We start from the raw sequence: 16,684 nt of genomic DNA, 5'->3' as shown, positions 1-16,684 counted from the left end.
AAAAATCCCAGCGGCTCTATTCCCAGCACAATTAGTAAGATCAGATTAAATTAAAACCCAAAACCAAAACACAAAAAACCGCCACCAACAAAAAATCAGGTTATGATGGCTTTATAGACATCAAATACTAGAATCTTTATGACTAATTCCCTGGGTATTTTGAGCCACTTTGCTGGGACGTGTTTATTTTCTTTGATTGTGGAGGTGGGAAACATGGCTCTGCCTGGTAGGAGGTCAGAGAGGGTGGTTGTACTCAAGAGCTGTGTGTTTCTGAGATGTTAGGGGTAGGATCTCGCTGATGACCTCAGTGCAGACACCTGACGGTGTGATGCTCCAAGCCATGGATGGATGTGTTCCTCCGAAACCAGGAGGGCAGGTGGTCCTTCTGTCCTTCTCTTCCTTGGTGGAGAAAACATCTCATTAGCTTTAGAAGGGGGTGTGAAAAAAGGAGGGGGGAGAAAAACCGTCTCCTTTCCTTAGACAAAAAAAAAAAAAAGAAAGATGAGTTTGGAAGGATTTGTTGGTTAGGTGCAAACTTTTTTTCAGTTGCTGGCTTATTGTCCTCCTCCTCTCACATTGCTTGGTACCTGCGAGGCATCTGGAGGTGGTGGCCCCATCGTATGCCTATGGGCAGTGTGACATTCATTGAAATAAACCACACAGATGAAAAAACCCCAACCAAGCGAAAGAAAAACACAACAAACAACAAAAAACAAAACAACTAAAAACTTCGTATTGTGCCAAAGTAAATCAAAAGATATGAGCTTGTATGGGAATAAGTCTTGTCCAATCAATGTTGCTGTCACATAATGGTCTTTCCCTTTCCCCTCTCTGAAGGTCCCGGCCCTGCACTTCCCACCAGTGTGGAGTCATGTTTGGAGGAGCCTGGCAGCATGGTCCTTTTGGTAGCTCCCAAGGATTTTCAGGATCATGGGGTGGACTCCCAGAGCCCTCTGGAGAACATCAGCTGCAGACAAAAGCATCTGGAAGTTCCTGCTGCCTTTTTACCCTGTTTTTTCCTGGGTCATCTCGTGTCATTTGGGAAGGAAGCCTCCCTGTCCTGAGGATTATAGCAAACCAGTTGCCATCCTTACTGGAATACATCTTCTTGCATTTTCTCAAGATGGAGCCACCACTTTACCTGGCAGGAGGATATTTTATTTCTTCTTCCAGAGCTCTTCCAGTGCTGCAGCACTCATGTCCAGCAGGTATGTAGATGGTTTTCTCATTCACTATCCAGTTTGCTTTCCTAGTTCTTAGGAATTCAATAATTTTGCTGCATCACTAGTCTCTGCTGAAGGTAAGACCTTCCAGAGTCCTTGGTGCTGTGCTCTGGAGGTGGACACAGACCCAATTTGAGATGTCGGTTTGTGTGGAGAAGTGGGGTCAGATTGTGTTGAAGGTTTTAATGTCCAACGTGGGCCTCCCATCTGAGGAGGCGAATGGAGATGCTTGTATCCGTGGCCCCTTATCCCTCCTCTGTGATCTCCCCAGACTCTCAGGCAGCTGCCCGCTGTGTTTGTAGCCTGCAGCCGGCACCAGCCACGTGTGGATCTGCTTGTTGGGCTTTGTCATCTGGTTTCAAAGGAGATGACACAAGTGTTCATCTTTCCTCTTCTTAATTTAACAGTATTTCTGCTGAAGAACGTCATTTTGAGGATGGTTTATCCTACTAAAAAAGGAGATGGCTTTGAACTTCAATTTTAAAACTATTCCTATTCAATATAGACACAGATAAGTCAAGAGCTGTAGTAATAATGACCAAATTGATATTTTTATAGCAATTTACAATGGGTTATCTTTTCCTTTAATACTGAAGCATTGTGTTGGTCTCTGTGGGTATCAGTTTGCTGTGGAAATCAGCCTTTTTGGCAGTTGCGCAGATTTGGGTTGAATCTGCTTGTCTGCTGGCAAACATCACTCCTAAAGGGTTGAGAAGAAGTTAGCTATTTGAATCTAGCTCATTTATTTTTACTATACAAAGAGGAGGTGCTGAAGGGAAAGGACTGAAAATGCTTTGCTATACATTTATTCTGCATTCCAATCAGTATTTGGGAGGCATTAAAAGTTTCGTCTTCTTGCTTCGTAAGCATGATTTTGCATCAGATTAAAGGAAGGAAATGAGGGGTAGAGAGTTTGTGTGGGGAAGCAAAATCAGTCGGCTCGCTCTTGAATTTGACTGCGACTTGTGGGCCAGATGGAGATGGTAGACAAAGATTGAGGGTAAAAAAGTTCTTTGCTTTAACTAGCAGGAACAGCAAGTGCTTACTGTGCCTCTGACACAGGCTAAAATTCAACCACGAGGATTTGGATGTGGTAGGTGGGAAGCAGCATTGTGCCACGTCAGTGGGGATGGTTGGTGGTCAACCCTCGTGCAACGTGACTGCAAGTTGAGATGGGACCTTCTCCAGTAGGAGGACTGCCTGGAGCCTCAGCCCGAGGGCATCTAGAAGACCCCAATCCTTGGGGAGGATGGAGGCTCCTGGCATTGCTTGTGTGGGTTTTGTGTTCTGCTGCAGAGGTGTCCTCTGGGACCGCGACGTTCAGCATTTGATTCCCTTGTGCTGAACCGTGCTCCTGCTTTGCTCCCTCAATATGTTGCGGTCCAGCTCAAATGACATAGAAAATACACTGAAAAATTATTTTATTTCTTCTGTGTGATGCAGTGCCTCTTCTGCACATCTGAAGGGTTTTCTCTGATGGCCAAGAGAGAGCAGAAAGGCAATTAGAAGATCTGTGTTCTGCAGCTGTCTCCTTCAGTGACTCCATCTGCACCTCTGGTGAAGTCACTAAATATTTTTGTTTGTTTGCTTGGCTCCACGGTGTGAAAAGTGATAACTTTATGAATAGCGGTATTTTGGTTTTCTCTTCTCCCCCAGCTTTTTGTCCATCAGCACAGAGAAATGATTTACTAAACCCAAATAAATGCTGCTCAGATTCACCTGGGCTCACCAAACCAGACTCCACTCTCATGTAGATCTGGTTTGCACCTGCAGCAATGCCCCTGGCTGGAGTGTCCAGTAGCTTGGACTTCCTGGGATCCCACTGTCCTCCCAGCCCTGCTGGGTCTTCTGCTGATGGAGCCAGAGGGGAGATAAGGCCGGACGGCCGGACTGTGTAGCATCCGTCCCTGGATGTACAGACTGGTGGGTTCCACTGTAGAGCAGCCCTGATCAGGGCTTTGCTTAGAGGCTCCTCATCCTGTGCGCCAAATTAATACACTACTAAAAATCCAGGATTTGGTGACATCTTCGGTTTGGGTCTCAGCCCTTCATTCAGAAAATGAGTTTTCCTTCCTTAACCTGAATTCATTGTCATGGGTGGGCGAGCCCCATTGTTGTGAGTCGATGAGGAAAGTTGTTCAACCCATTTTTCTCAGGGCTACAAAACACAACTTTCCCATTGCTGAAATTCCTGGTGTTTTATTAACTAGCTCCTAACAACTTCTAAGGCTTCTGAGAAAGAAAGATCACTGGCAGTGCGAGCTTTTTATCTACAATTAAAGCAAACACCATTGATATCTATATTGATATCTATAGTCCTTTTTATTTTCCAGCCAGCTGTTTGGTAAAGATGTTGCAAACCAGATCTCCACTTGTTCCTGTAAGATGTGAAAAGGTCCTTTGTCAGCAGTGCATTGCGGCAGAATGAGCTTTATCTTTTGTATATAACCAGGAACTTGGTCTTTCCTTCTTGCAGGCAAAGAAAAGCCTAATTAGAGCCCTGAACATCTCTAGAAGACTTGGAGCGTGTGTGCAAAATGTATTTATTGGTCTCCTTCCAGCCCTTGTTGCTCAACCTTTTAGGAAGAACATCTCTGTAATTTGATGTGAAGGAGTTCCTTGGGTTTCCTTATTTAGAGAGCCAGATGAGGTGTAATCATCACTTGTACATAGACTTCTTGATGGATCTTGAGTATGACAAGAGGCGTTGGCTACAGTTCTGGAGTACAAGGAGTGCTCAAGGTCACCCCAGAGAATGGGGTGTCAGTTGCTCCAGTGGTGCAGTCATAGAACCATAGAATCATTGTGGCTGGAAAAGACCTTTAAGATCATCGAGTCCAATCATTAACCTGACACTGTCAAGTTCACATCTAAACAATGTCCCTAAGAAACTCATATACATGTCACTTTGGTGCTTCTGGAGGTGCCTGTCTGGAGACAGAACAAAACCTGCCAGTGACCTGGGGAACCTAGAGCAGCTCCAGTGGTGCTCACCCTCTGCATTGCATGAGTCTGCGCTGACACTGAGCAAGGAGAAAAGCTGTGGTAGATATACGCCAAAACTTGCATTCTGCAGTGCCTCTTGCAATGGGAGTCTGAGCTTTCCAAGGAACTCACATGAGGTGGATGGAAGATTGGACATGAGCCAGCGATGTGCTCTTGGAGCCTAGAAAGCCAATCATATCTTGGGCTGCATCAAAAGGAACATGGCTAGCAGGTGATTCTGCCCCTCTGCTCCGCTCTGGTGAGACCCCACCTGGAGTCCTGTGTCCAGCTATGGAGCCCTCAGCACAGGAAAGACATGGACCTGTTGGAGAGGGGCCAGAGGAGGCCACAAAAATGATCAGAGGGCTGGAACAGCTCTGCTGTGAGGACAGGATGAGAGAGTTGGGTTTGTTCAGCCTGGAGAGGGCTCCAGGGAGACCTTACTGTAGCATTTAGGTACTTCAAAGGGGCTATAAGAAAGATGGGGACAGACTTTTTAGCAGGACCTGTTCCGATAGAACAAGGGCGAATGGTTTTGAACTAAAGGAGGGGAGGTTCAGGTTAGACATGAGGAAGAAATTTTTTACAATGAGGGTGGTGAAACACCAGCCCAGGTTGCCCAGAGAGGTGGTAGATGCCTCATCCCTGGAGACATTCAAGGCCAGGCTGGACAGGCAAATAAAGCAACCTGGTCTAGTTGAAGATGTCCCTGCTGATTGCAGGTTGTTGGACTAGATGAGCTTTGAAGGTCTCTTCCAACACAGAGGAAGAACCTGCCGGTAGTTGTGAGTGGCCTGAGAATTGGAGCTTGGCCAAAACCGACATTGAGCTTGCAAATTTACAGCTGTCTTTTATAGGGGAGAAAAATCATCTGAGGTTTTGTTTGGAGCTGGTCTCATCCTGCACAGACGTGGGGCAGCTTCAAAGGGATGGTAATTTAAGGGCTTTCCCCTCGGTCAGTGTGAGCATCTGGGTTGGGGGGCTGCCAGGTGCATCCCTGGGTGCTACTTAAATGATGAGCTCCATCGGCTTTTAAAGTACTTGCTGCTAAAATAGCAAAACCTTGTAGTCAGGGTGCACAGTGCAGGGTCAAAATGCCCTTTAAGGGATAGGTCTATGAACAGATGCAAGTTATTAATTAAAAAAAAAAAAATTATACAAAAAGCTTCGGTTTGACTTCTTGGGAGGGTATTGTATTTGGGTGTGTGTTTGAAAAGCACATAACTGATTATAAGAATCATGGATGGGTCGGTATTAATGACGGTTGGATGACAGTGAAAAGCAGCCCCGGCACATTGCAGGGATGTTCTTGTCATGACTAACCCCTCTCACTCTCACTCGAGAGGAATTTTTCAGTGCACAGCACAGACAAGCACTGAAATTGCAGGTTTGCAGTAGTTTTCGAATCTCTCCCCAGCTGGCAGCAAATAAAGGAGTTGCAAGTATTTATTGGTTTAAGGGAAAAAAAATAACCTCCAAGCTATAAAACAAATTTGACAATTAAGCTTTTTTTAGGGAGTCGTACTGTCTTTATGGTTTTGTGAGTCGAACGTATTGAAGCCTGACAAAGGAAGAGGATTTCATCTACAGATGCTGTCTCTTGCTTGATGGTTTCCTGCTTCTAAAATTACTCCCAGTTCTCTGGAATTGGGGCTGAAACTAGTTTCAGCTTTCAGTTTGTGGCCAACCTACCTTACCACTTCAGCAGGCTGGATTTGCAAGGGTTGGGAGCAGCAAATGCAAGTATGTGCTTTTAAAGTTTCTTGCTTGGCTGCCCGATGTCCATTTGCCACTTTTAAAATATTTACAGCTGAATCTTTGGATTCTCTTCATCCTCTGCTCAGGAAAAAGTGCTGAAGTGGCTGATACTGAAATTTTGCTTTGGCCTTTCTTTCCCTGTCCTGCCTGGGGGTTTGGAGGAGATGGTGCTCAGAGTGAGGGATGCTGATGGACCTGTGCTCATCCAGTTGCTGTTGACCCCAGGACTGCGGTTTGGAGTATGTTGGCTTTTGCTCACCGAGCAGCCGTGAGAGCCAGCTCAAGCAAAAAAAATTAATTGTGTATCTCAGTCTTTGGCTTATGCTAAACCTTCCCCCACTTTTGCAGTGTGTGGTTTTGTGCTTTAGGTCAACCGCACTCTTGGTGTGCTTGCTGACAGCATCTCGGCATGTGCCATTTGTGCCCAAACTTTGTGCCTTTTTGCACAGCATCTAACTGGGGATACACAAGGCCATATTTCTTATCTGCTTATATTTCTATAAATAAGTATTTATATATTTTAAAGGCCTGAAATAATCCTGCTAGTGTCTGTTGCACAGTCCTCTGTTTATTGCTTCGAGATGTTGCTCGGCACTTTAAACTGTCTAAAGCATCATAGTTATTACTTTCAGAATAAAGCTCTTTCTTAAGGTGTGATCTTTGCTTTTTCCATGAGCACCTGGGTCTGCCAGTACACAGTAATACTTACCCATCTGCTGGCTTACCGTGCTGTCCAGGTTGTGAAGGAGCAGTGAACTGTCACAAGACGTGTCATTGCTAAAGCCAGAAAAGCACAAGTATCTGCTCGGCTCCTGAATCCTTTGCATTGCTTTCAGGGGCTCTGCGGAGCCGAAGGTGTCAACAGGCTGTTTTCTTGGGCTCCCATCTGCTAAGCAGGATTGTGTGGATTAATACTGAGGAACTCGTAGTGAAATTTGTCTCATGCCACGAAAATGTAAAGCCTCCAAAGCTGGCTGGTCTCCCAAGGCTGCGAGAGGCCCCTGGAGGGGCTGTTCAGTGAAGGTGGCAGGATTTGCACCGTCCCAAATCCGTGAATGGGACATGATCTGAAAAGTTTGTAATTAATTTTTAATCATCTCCAAGCTGATCTAGTTGCTGATTTTGGGGAGCAGACGAAAAGTGGCAGCAGGAACGGCTTCCACAGGGCCAGCCAGCTGCTGAGGGAGGGCATCTGCCCGATCATCTGGTCTTACAGCGTGAAACCCGGTTCAGAAACACTAAATACTGTTTTGAGCGATTTTTTATTCTGAGTGTGTTTCTTGAGCTGGAAGCAAATCTCACACCCATCGTCCTGGTTTTTCTCTGGCAATGTTTTGGGGATCCTGTGGTTTCACCGGCTCTGCTTTTGCAGGAAACCATCATTGTGCCGCTTCCTTTTTACCTTTGCAGTGTCAAAGCCAGAAGGTCAAATTAGACACCCAAGGCTCCAGCAGCAAAAGGGGGACCTGAGCATATGCTCTTCTGCTGTGCAATAAAAATCCTATATATTTTTATGTAGGTTATAGTAGATAAGTTGGGGGATGGGGCACAGATGCATCCCAGCCGTGGTGCCTTTGGAAGGTGGATTGCTGCTCACCATCCAGGAGAGGGGTCCAACTCCAGCCTGGGCTTGACACCCCAGTTTTCCCGGGCAAAAGGGGGTGCTGAGCGATACTGGGACCCCAACATACCGTGGCTCTCTGTGGGCCAGGGGGGTTGTTGCTGCTTTTTGTCTCGGCCAGCCCCACATCACAGATGTTCCCCCCTCACGGTCTGACAGCATCCTTGTGGCACAGGGATGCCGAAGTGCCGTCACCCTCCCTGCTGGCACCGTCACTGGGTTTTCACAATTTCTTCTTTTGTAATGAGCAACTCTTTCTGCTGGTGTCCCTGTGCAGTTTTACCCAGGGCTGTATTACCATCGTCATCAGGTGGCTTTCATTTGACCTTTGTCCTCCTTAAAACTTAAATACTGAGGTGTTAGGAAGAGAAGTATTCTCCCTGATAAGCATTTTTCCCTGCTTTTCTGTAATTTGTGAGGGAGCTGGCTTACCCTGCCTGTGGATGACTAAGGAGGAAATTCATTTTTGCTTAGGATAATGCTGAAAGTTCACTGGAATGTTTTTTTATCATGGGTTTATCACTTCCTCCCTTGGAATTCCTAACTGTGCAAGGCAGGAAAAAAATAATGGTGACTGCAAGTTATGGAATTTATCTTCTGTGAAAAAGATGCTGAACAGCTGAATGGTGCTCTCAGGTTAGCCATGGTTTGCATGGGGGATTTGCTCTGTATCCAGGTGTATAAACAAGCTGGAAAGAGCCATGAATATTCTAGCAGATACCATCTTTCAAATGTGGATTTTTTTCGTTAACATCAAAGTTAATTAATGCTCATATCTCTTGAATATAGGCGAGTATGAGCCCACTCATCATACAGATGGGGAGGAGGTTTGGATTTATGGCAGGTCTCTGAGAGATGGCAAGGTCAAAGTCAAGTTTATGTGTAAAGAGTTTCTGGTTCATCTTGTTAATCTCCAAACCTCCCCTTTTTTATAGGGGGGATGTGGATGTGCATCTCCAGAGAACACAGATGGAGTTTGGCCAGACCAGCACCTTTGAGAGACTGTGTTTTTCAGCCAAACACGTGTTTATTCTCGCAGTGTCTGCTTCCCAGTGGTGGTACGGCGATCGCACTGTTGATTCTTCTGCAAAGGCTTGACAGCGCTGCTGAAAAGCTTTGACACTGCAAAGCATTGTTTACTTGTGAAAGTATTATTATGTTTTGAATATCTGTTATTCATCTCTTGTGCTGAAAGTGACATTATATCATAAAATTGCTCTTAGATTTCAGAGCTTTGAGGAGAAGCTGCTTTTTGTCCCTGACTCGCTGTGACAGTGCTGGGAAGTGCTTTACCCTTTGTATCTCTGTCGTCCCCTTTTATGAATTGTGAGTGACAGCAGGAAAGTATAAAAGAGCATGAAGGAGCTGCTTTTGATGTTTATAAAAGGCTTTGATAAAAGGTGCAGCACATAGCCTTGATATTATTTCCTATTTTTAACTTTTTAAAAGCATAAAACACTCAGATCCAATATTTATGTAAAAGGGGGAAAAGGGGGGCTGTATCTCTTTTTTTTTTAGGAGCAGGTGAATTAAACTAGAAAAGAGTCTTCTGCGCTGCAGTAAAATTTGCTTTTTACTGTGAGGTGTCTATGTCTGTCTTCCATGAAGCATCGGTACAGCCATCCCCACAGTGTTAATGTTGTGAATGATGCTGGAGGAGATTGGCTGTGGTTTCAAAGGCTCCTTGGTCACCATAGTCTTGTGCCTTCAACCTGGTTATGGTTGGATGCAGTGGACCCACCAGCCATGGTGACATGTGTGGCAAGGTGTGCACTTACAAGAATGGGTCTCTCCTCTGAGACCTGGAGAAATAAAACATGGGAAAGCCAGGGCAGCTTCTCTCCTTTCTCTGGAAGTCTGATTATGGTAAAGGAATCTCTGTAATAAGTAGCTTTGCTTGCTGTGTAAAGATGAGAGGCTCTGTGCAGGCTGGGTAATTGGGATTTTACTGATGAAAGCGCTTGTCATTATTTCCACCCTCCTACATGTCGCAGTCTCCTCTTTAATCCTGTCTCTCGGTATGGCTTGCTTGCAGTGGGCCTATGTACTCCTGCATATTTATGTGCGTGTACATATGAGCACATCCATAAAACTTCATCGGGTGCTTTCCTGTGAGTGTGTGCATAGACACGCCTGGATAGAAAATACGTGTGAGGACGAGTGTGGGTAGGACGTGCACGCATGGCATTGGCATGGCCATCTGTGCGATTGGGTTCTTCATCCATGCAAGGGTCTTCATGCTGGATATTGAGACTCCTAATGATGGCAGCATGTAAACCTGACCTTCAGATCCACCTGACAAAAGTTGTCTTCTTGCTTGATACCACATTTTCTATGTGACTGGAGCAAAATACCTTGAAACACCCTGTGCAGGGAGGAACAGGTCCTGTTATCCCCTGAAGAAGCCCAAGCAGGGCAATGTTGCTGAGTCCCACCTTGCTGCTGTGCTGATAAAGATTTTATCTCAATGGGATGGGCACAGTGGTAAGTGTTGATGGGGGTTTTGAGTTCTTCAGCAACTCATCCAAGGGGCCGTTCAAATCAGGTGCTGGGTTTGATGTAGCTGGAGTCAGGCAAAGACGTCCCAGCCTCTCACCCATCTGAGGTGAATAAGGACCTTCTGCTCAGTTCCTCATGCAGGAGATTTTATGTGAAACTGTGAAAACGAAGGGAATTACCAGCCTTGGGTGGTCATTGGAAGATGCTGAAAAGTGTGTTTGCTTGGGTGGTGTCTTCCTGCCTCTGCTGTTCCTCTGGGAGTTTGCAAAGTTTGATGCTGAGCAACTGCAAGGGTGAGATGCTCTTTGGAATGTGTTGGCCTGCTTGATAGACTCACCTCTCGTGTGCACCTTCATGGTGCTGATTCCCCAGTTATACCCCAAATGGACAACTCCAGGAGTGTTTAACTGGGCCTACACGTGACTTTATGGGATGTATAAATTGAAATCATCGCATCTGAAGTACAGTCTGATTTTTCTTGGCCCATCTGTGAAACTGTGTGACACCATGTGGAAGAAGGTGCTGTCGTCCTCTGCCTTGTGACTTGTTGGACTTACCTAGCTTACAGCAGAAGCATGTCGATACATACAGGTGTATTTTCAACTTCTGACGGATCGTCCAGTTAGCCAAAAACTTTGGGTATCCTCAGTGATTCTGTAAGGTGTGGGAGGACTTTGTTATGCCATGGAAGTGAACACTGTGATGAATTTTGAAAAGCAGTTGCTGAATCCAGGAGAAACAGAAGGGGCAGGTCAGGGTAGGACTTGTTGAGCCAGAGGTACGCTGAGCCGTGCCCCACCTGTGGCAGGTTCGTTTCATGGGCTTGGACACTCGGAGATGTTTGCACCCTGCCTTGGTGCATCCTGTGAGGCAGCTCAGCTGCTTGCACTGGTTTGACTGAAAATTATTTAATTTTCTTCATGCAGTTGGAAACCTTTCTTTTTCATAGCTAGCACGGTCATTATTTGGACTTAGTTTGAGAACAAGAGATAACACCCCAGCACAGAGTCAATGTTTTTAATTGCTCTGGTCTGAGAGCCAAGGATGTTCTGAGCGCTCTGCCCACAGGTGTGAGGCATCGAGGAAGAGGGGCAGGGATGGGGCAGAGCTTGTCTGACACCCAGACTGATCAATGAGAGTATTCCATCCCACTAGCATTCTGCTTTATATTTAAGGAAAATTGGGACCTTCTGCGGTGCATTCTCTCTCTCGCTTCTTCACTCTTTTTGTCAAAGCTGAGGGAGTTTGCTTCAGGACATTTAGTTCAGCCTGTTGCCATTTTGCAGATGCCTCTGAGCCTTTCTGCCTTTTTCCTCTTTTTTCTCTTTTGGATCAGCTGTTCAGGATCAGGTGCTGCTTCCTGGGACTGGCTGCTCAGTGTGAACGGGGTTTGTGAGGAATTGCCTTCAGTATCTCTTATTTTATATTCTATTTCTATTATATATATGTATTTGCTAGTAGTGTACTAGTATTTTGTTATTTTATTAAACTGTGTTTATCTCAATCCGAGTTTCTCCCTTCCCTTTTGATTCTCTCCCCTATTTGGGCGGGTGGGAAGGGAAGTGAGTGAACAGCTATCATGGTTGAATTACTAGCTCGGGTTAAACCACGACACTGCTCCAGCTGCATTTCCAGAAGCAATCAGGCCACCTCGCTGCGAGCTGGGGAGCTCCGGGGGCTCCCCAAAACCTGGGGCTCTGCGGCACTGAGCAGAGCTGTGCCGAAGCATCTGATGAAATGTGGACCTGGGCTGGCGGGAGCTGTTGTTCTTCTTCTTTTGAAAGAAGCTGGGAAAGGTGCCCCAAAGCAACCACCGGAGAAAGTGTCCAGATGAAAGGTCTGGTAAGCGTCAGAGTCCCCTCTGCCATGTTTTCAGGCTCTTCTGTAATCAGCTGTCATTTTGAGATCTGGGCATATTGGACCTCAGCAAGTATAGATTGAAACTTAAACAAACAGTGACTCTTCTATAAATATTTAGCTCGCACTGTTTAGGAGTTGCTGGGAGCAGGAGACAAAATAAATTTGAAGTTCCTGACTGTCTAAAAAAGCTGTGGAGGATGGCACTCGGTTGCCAGATTGGCTGGCATGTAGGTTTTGAATAACTATTCCTCCTTTTCCTTTCTTCCTGAAGAAAAGGTTGTATTTGAGCATCCTTTGCAGAGACATGAGGTTGCACTGTTCCAGTGTCTAAACAGCTGCATTGGGGATTCAAATCAATGCGAAGGTCTTGTTCAGCTTGGCTGGTTGAGCTGGGGGCCCAAGAGGAGCCACGGTATGGAATAAATGTGTGATGTTCCCTGGCCATCTGCATCTTTCTTGGCAAATTTATACTGGTCATCTGAAGTACGTACATCGGCATGGAAGAGGGGGATGTCCCTCTGAGTGTGCTTTTATCTGGCCACCTTGATACCAGGACAGCAGCTTCTGCCCCGGATGGCTGCTGATGAAGGAGCTGGGGTCCCTGGTGGGGCTTGTGTAGACAATGCTAAATCTTGGGCTACCACATTGTTCCTGCTCTTGCAAAAGCCTCGATAGTGAGGTAAACCTATCCCTGTCAGCCTTTTTTGCCTCTAAAATACAAAGATAATATCCTTTTTTTCACCTTGCAGAGCTCTTGCAAGAATGGGAAAGAATGAAACGTACTGATAAGAAGTGGTATCAGTAGCCAAGACAGGCAGAGACACGTGTGCTTTGAATAAGGAGGCAACTTCACAGCACACAAGAGTCTGTGATTATTGATTAAAAAGAAGAAAAAGGTCAATCACTAATTATTTACTTTCTCTCTCCCCTTTCCTAATACAAAGTGCTTGCAGTTGGACTGGATGATGGCTGTAGGTCCCTTCCAACTCTCCCTCTCCCTTTCTCTCCTCTCTCTCCATCCTAATATAACAATAAACCTGAAATATTTGGCACGCCCTGTGAGACGCTTTGCAACTGCTCTTACCTCCCCTGCCCCTGGTTGCAGTATCCTGGGACGTTCTGTATCAGGGTGCTTGGCGTGCCCTGTCCCCGCGGTCGGCTGCTTTGCCTGGAAGATTAATGGCAGAGAAGCAAATGCTGGGAAAGGATGGGTAAGAAAAAGGTAAATTCCTTGTTTGCCAGCTTGTTGAAACCACTTTTGGGGTTTGAGAGAAAATGTCGGTGTTTGAGTTGGATGCTGTGGCAGGCTTGATGGTTTTTCTCCTTCAATAGTTTCTTTTAGTGCCCTTCCTAATTTAAAAGGAGGGATTTAAATTATTAATGTTTCGCCTCTGAAGCAGAGGGATTCCAAAACCCTTGGCAAATCTCTGCTAAGTCATCTAACTTAGAAAAGAGCCTCATGCTTTTTCCCAACCCTGTCTTTGACAGAAGCCCCTCCTTGTGTTCAGGAGAAGCACTAAATCTGCGGAGGTGGACAAAGAGCTTGATTTATGTAGAAGGTAATTTTCTCCGATGGTGGTTGGCCAGAAAACATAAAGATGATAATGATTTTTATTTTTTGGCATAGCCTTTGCAGATCTCTGTGTTTCTGACTGTTGCTGAAGCAACACTCTGCCACGGGTGGGTGTCAGCGCTCGGTCCGGGATGCTCGGCTGCTGCCTGCGAGGAACGGGTGACCTTACCTGTTCATTTTGGCCCCAAACCCTGCAGCATCCTGGTGGTGAGAGACAGATGAGGTTTCAGATATCGATCCTTACCAGAGCTCAAGCCTCTGGTTATATTTGCGACACATTTGCCTGCTACACTTTCCCATTCACTTCGGATTTTTGTCCTGATTTTGTACCGAATCTCCTTCTTGATACTTGAACTGAAGAATAAAATGTTGTAACTTTGGCTCGGGGCAGCTGTCCAAGGGATATATTGGGATACACTTGGCCTTTGAAAAGAAGGACTTCAGTCTCCAGCCCTGTCAGTCTCTTTGGCTCCTGGAAGTTTTCCTTCCAAATGGTTACTTCAAACCTCAGAGAAGAAGTTGGTGTTTTTTCAGAGCTATGATTAATACCGTTTTTACGCTTCGTTGCAAAATGCCGCACAATGAATGAAACCAGCAGGGTGGTAGTTTATGGGTGGGAGGAAAAAAAAAATCATCAAACAAATGCTTTCAGATGCTGTTTTGGAAGAGTGATGTGTGTGTGTTTTATAATCTTCTGCAAACTGTGGGGTTGCATTCCTGTTAAGGGGAAAAAAAAAAAAGGCTTAAACCTCATATATGGGAAGAATGTCAGAAATAGTTGAGAAGTTGAATAATTGCAGTCTTATTTTTTTTTTACACCAGGTCAGTGAAAGCTAATTTAATGTGCAGGATTGCAATGCAGTATGTCTTTGCAATTGCAGAATCACTGGATGGTCAAAGCTGAAAGGGATCTCTGAAGAACATCTGGTCCAGCCTCCCAGTCCAAACAGCCAGTTGCCCAGGACCACATCTAGATGGCTTTGGATTATCTCCATGGATGGAGACTCCACAACCTCCCTGGCAAGCTGTGCCTGTGCTCGGTCACCCTCACAGTAAAATTATCCATAGTGTGTTGTAGTTCACTGAGCTGGTCATAAGTTCTTACTGGTTCCTGGTGCAGCCTGGACAGTTTGCAGGGGGGTGTGTGTGGTTTTGGGTCAGTTGGCTTGAGCACTTGGGGGATGTAGTTCACAGCTGAACCCCATGGCTTGGGCTCAGCAGTGCTTGGCTGGGTCTTGGAAACTGGTTGGGCTTGGTGCCAGGTGCCGAAAACTGTCCCCTTGCCAGTGTGCAAGGAGACTTGCTGTGTGATGGTGGGGTGTCTGATAGCTTGTGGTCCCCCTGGCTTGGTTTTGAGGCTGTGCCTATAGCTGAGCCTCCTGATAGTTCTGCTGACTTTTGCTTCCCTTCCCTTGACACGGTGTGTCTGTTCTCCATCGGTGAGTCACTTCGCCACAGGAATCTGGGACTCATTTATCAGCGTAAAGTGAGGCCAATTACACCTTTGAAGTGCTCAGCATCAGTGGAGCTGCAGCATCAGGTGCTTCCCCAGAAAGCCCCTTCTTGGTGACAGACCCTAGGGAAAAGGGATCGAGGGTTTACTTTGTGCCCAGTGTGTCCCCATCTTGGGGACACAGAGGATGTTAGTGCACATGGGAGGTCACTTCAGCCCCTATGGGGACATTGGGGTTAGCACACATTTGCTTCCTCATTGCTTCATGCGCATCCCTCACATGTGGAAAACAAAAGCGAACCCTAGGACTACACTTGGGATCTGGTTTCTCCACTTGGTCTCTAGTGTTTCCTCCTGTCCTCCCTCCGTGGAAAACAGTAGCCATTGTTCGTTCACCTGGGTCCGTTTCTTTTTCCCTAAGCCACTTCATTTTCGTGCCGTTTGGGTTGCTGATAAGTGATAGAAATGTCAGGAATGAGATGATGGCTCCCAGTGAACACTCCCGCTGTCCACAGACACGTCTCATCAACATGTTCAACCCTCATGCCAGTGACAGGGGTGTTTTCTTATTAAAAATAGACTACGGACAATGCCACTTCCCGAGAACTGGGATTTATAATTTAATAACAAGTGGTTACTCATTTCCTTCGGAAAAGTTTCTGGAAGTGTTATTTTGCTTTCTCCTCTTGCTTCGTTTTTCTTTTTTTTCAAATTTCCTTCAAAGCCCTGCATTACCCTACCGAGCCACTGTGTTAAATGAACTCTTCTCTTTTCAAGTGGAAATCGGATTTATGATTTAAAGATAATGAAAAAGCAAGTCGTAACCCTTTGGGCATGAGCTTTTCTTTGTAAGCTCCTGCAGCCCTGGAGTTCCAGCTCAGCCAAGGAAAATAGCAACAGAGAGACAGCTCGGTTAGTGAGACTTGAGGAAAAACGGTGATGCTGATCCTGAACTGGAATGGATGATCTGCTTGATCTGACTTTAACTGCAGAACTTGTATCGTCTGAATCTGTTCTTAACTGGGATACCTGCTGGTGTACCAAGTTCTCCCGAAGGATGGAGGCCTTGCAGAACTACTGGGCAAACTCAAACCAAGTCTGGTATTTTAGTGACTTTACAAAAAAAAAAAGTGCTGAAAGCTGTTGAGTAGTTCTTGAGGAAATCCCGACAGCTCGATAAACAAACTCAGGAAATGTGCTGAAGATGAAATCATCATAAGTGGGTACTTAAGAAACTAAAAGAAATGGTTGGCTGTTGAATCAGAAAGGCATTTTGAGGGTCATTAGTAGATTGGTTGGTAGACTGCAGAGGACACAAAATGAAATGCAACAAGAGGCATTGCAGGTAATGTAGGTGATAGCGTCTTCTGTTACAGTTGTCTTAATGAGCTGCAGGGGTGCTTTGAAGACAAGAAAAATAAATTCAATAAAGACAAGTGCAAAAAAGTGCTCTCAGAAATCAGATGCATGTATCCAAAAGTGAGCAGTAACAAATTAAGTGCAGAAAGGGATCTGGGAGCTACAGTGAATCACAAGCTGGTTGTGAATCAACAATGGGATGCTGTTACAAGAAAGGCAGAGCTTGAAGAGCCCAGAGGAAAATGGAAAAGGCAATAACTCAATCTTCCTTGTCATATAAAACCTCGCTTGAAATACAGTATCCAGTATTATCCCCTCTGTTTTTAATATGAAAGCAGATGGCTTGGGAAGGC

The 16,684-nt window shown here is 45.6% G+C and overlaps 1 long non-coding RNA gene across 3 annotated transcripts in view; it reads left to right on the top strand.

Annotated features, from left to right (window-relative positions):
- Nucleotides 1-16,684, top strand: part of LOC309437070 — a 73,302-nt gene that overhangs the window by 39,560 nt on the left and 17,058 nt on the right. For all 3 annotated transcript variants that reach the window (XR_014183482.1, XR_014183483.1, XR_014183484.1), the window contains exon 3: nucleotides 838-1,208. This is a non-coding gene — a long non-coding RNA (uncharacterized lncRNA). The remainder of the gene's footprint in view (nucleotides 1-837; nucleotides 1,209-16,684) is intronic.

The sequence above is a fragment of the Streptopelia decaocto genome (assembly GCF_964273445.1).
Source record: "Streptopelia decaocto genome assembly, chromosome: 2".
NCBI classification, from domain to species: domain Eukaryota; kingdom Metazoa; phylum Chordata; class Aves; order Columbiformes; family Columbidae; genus Streptopelia; species Streptopelia decaocto.
Note: the sequence above shows the minus strand (reverse complement) of the source record. Positions and strands in the feature narration are given on the sequence as shown.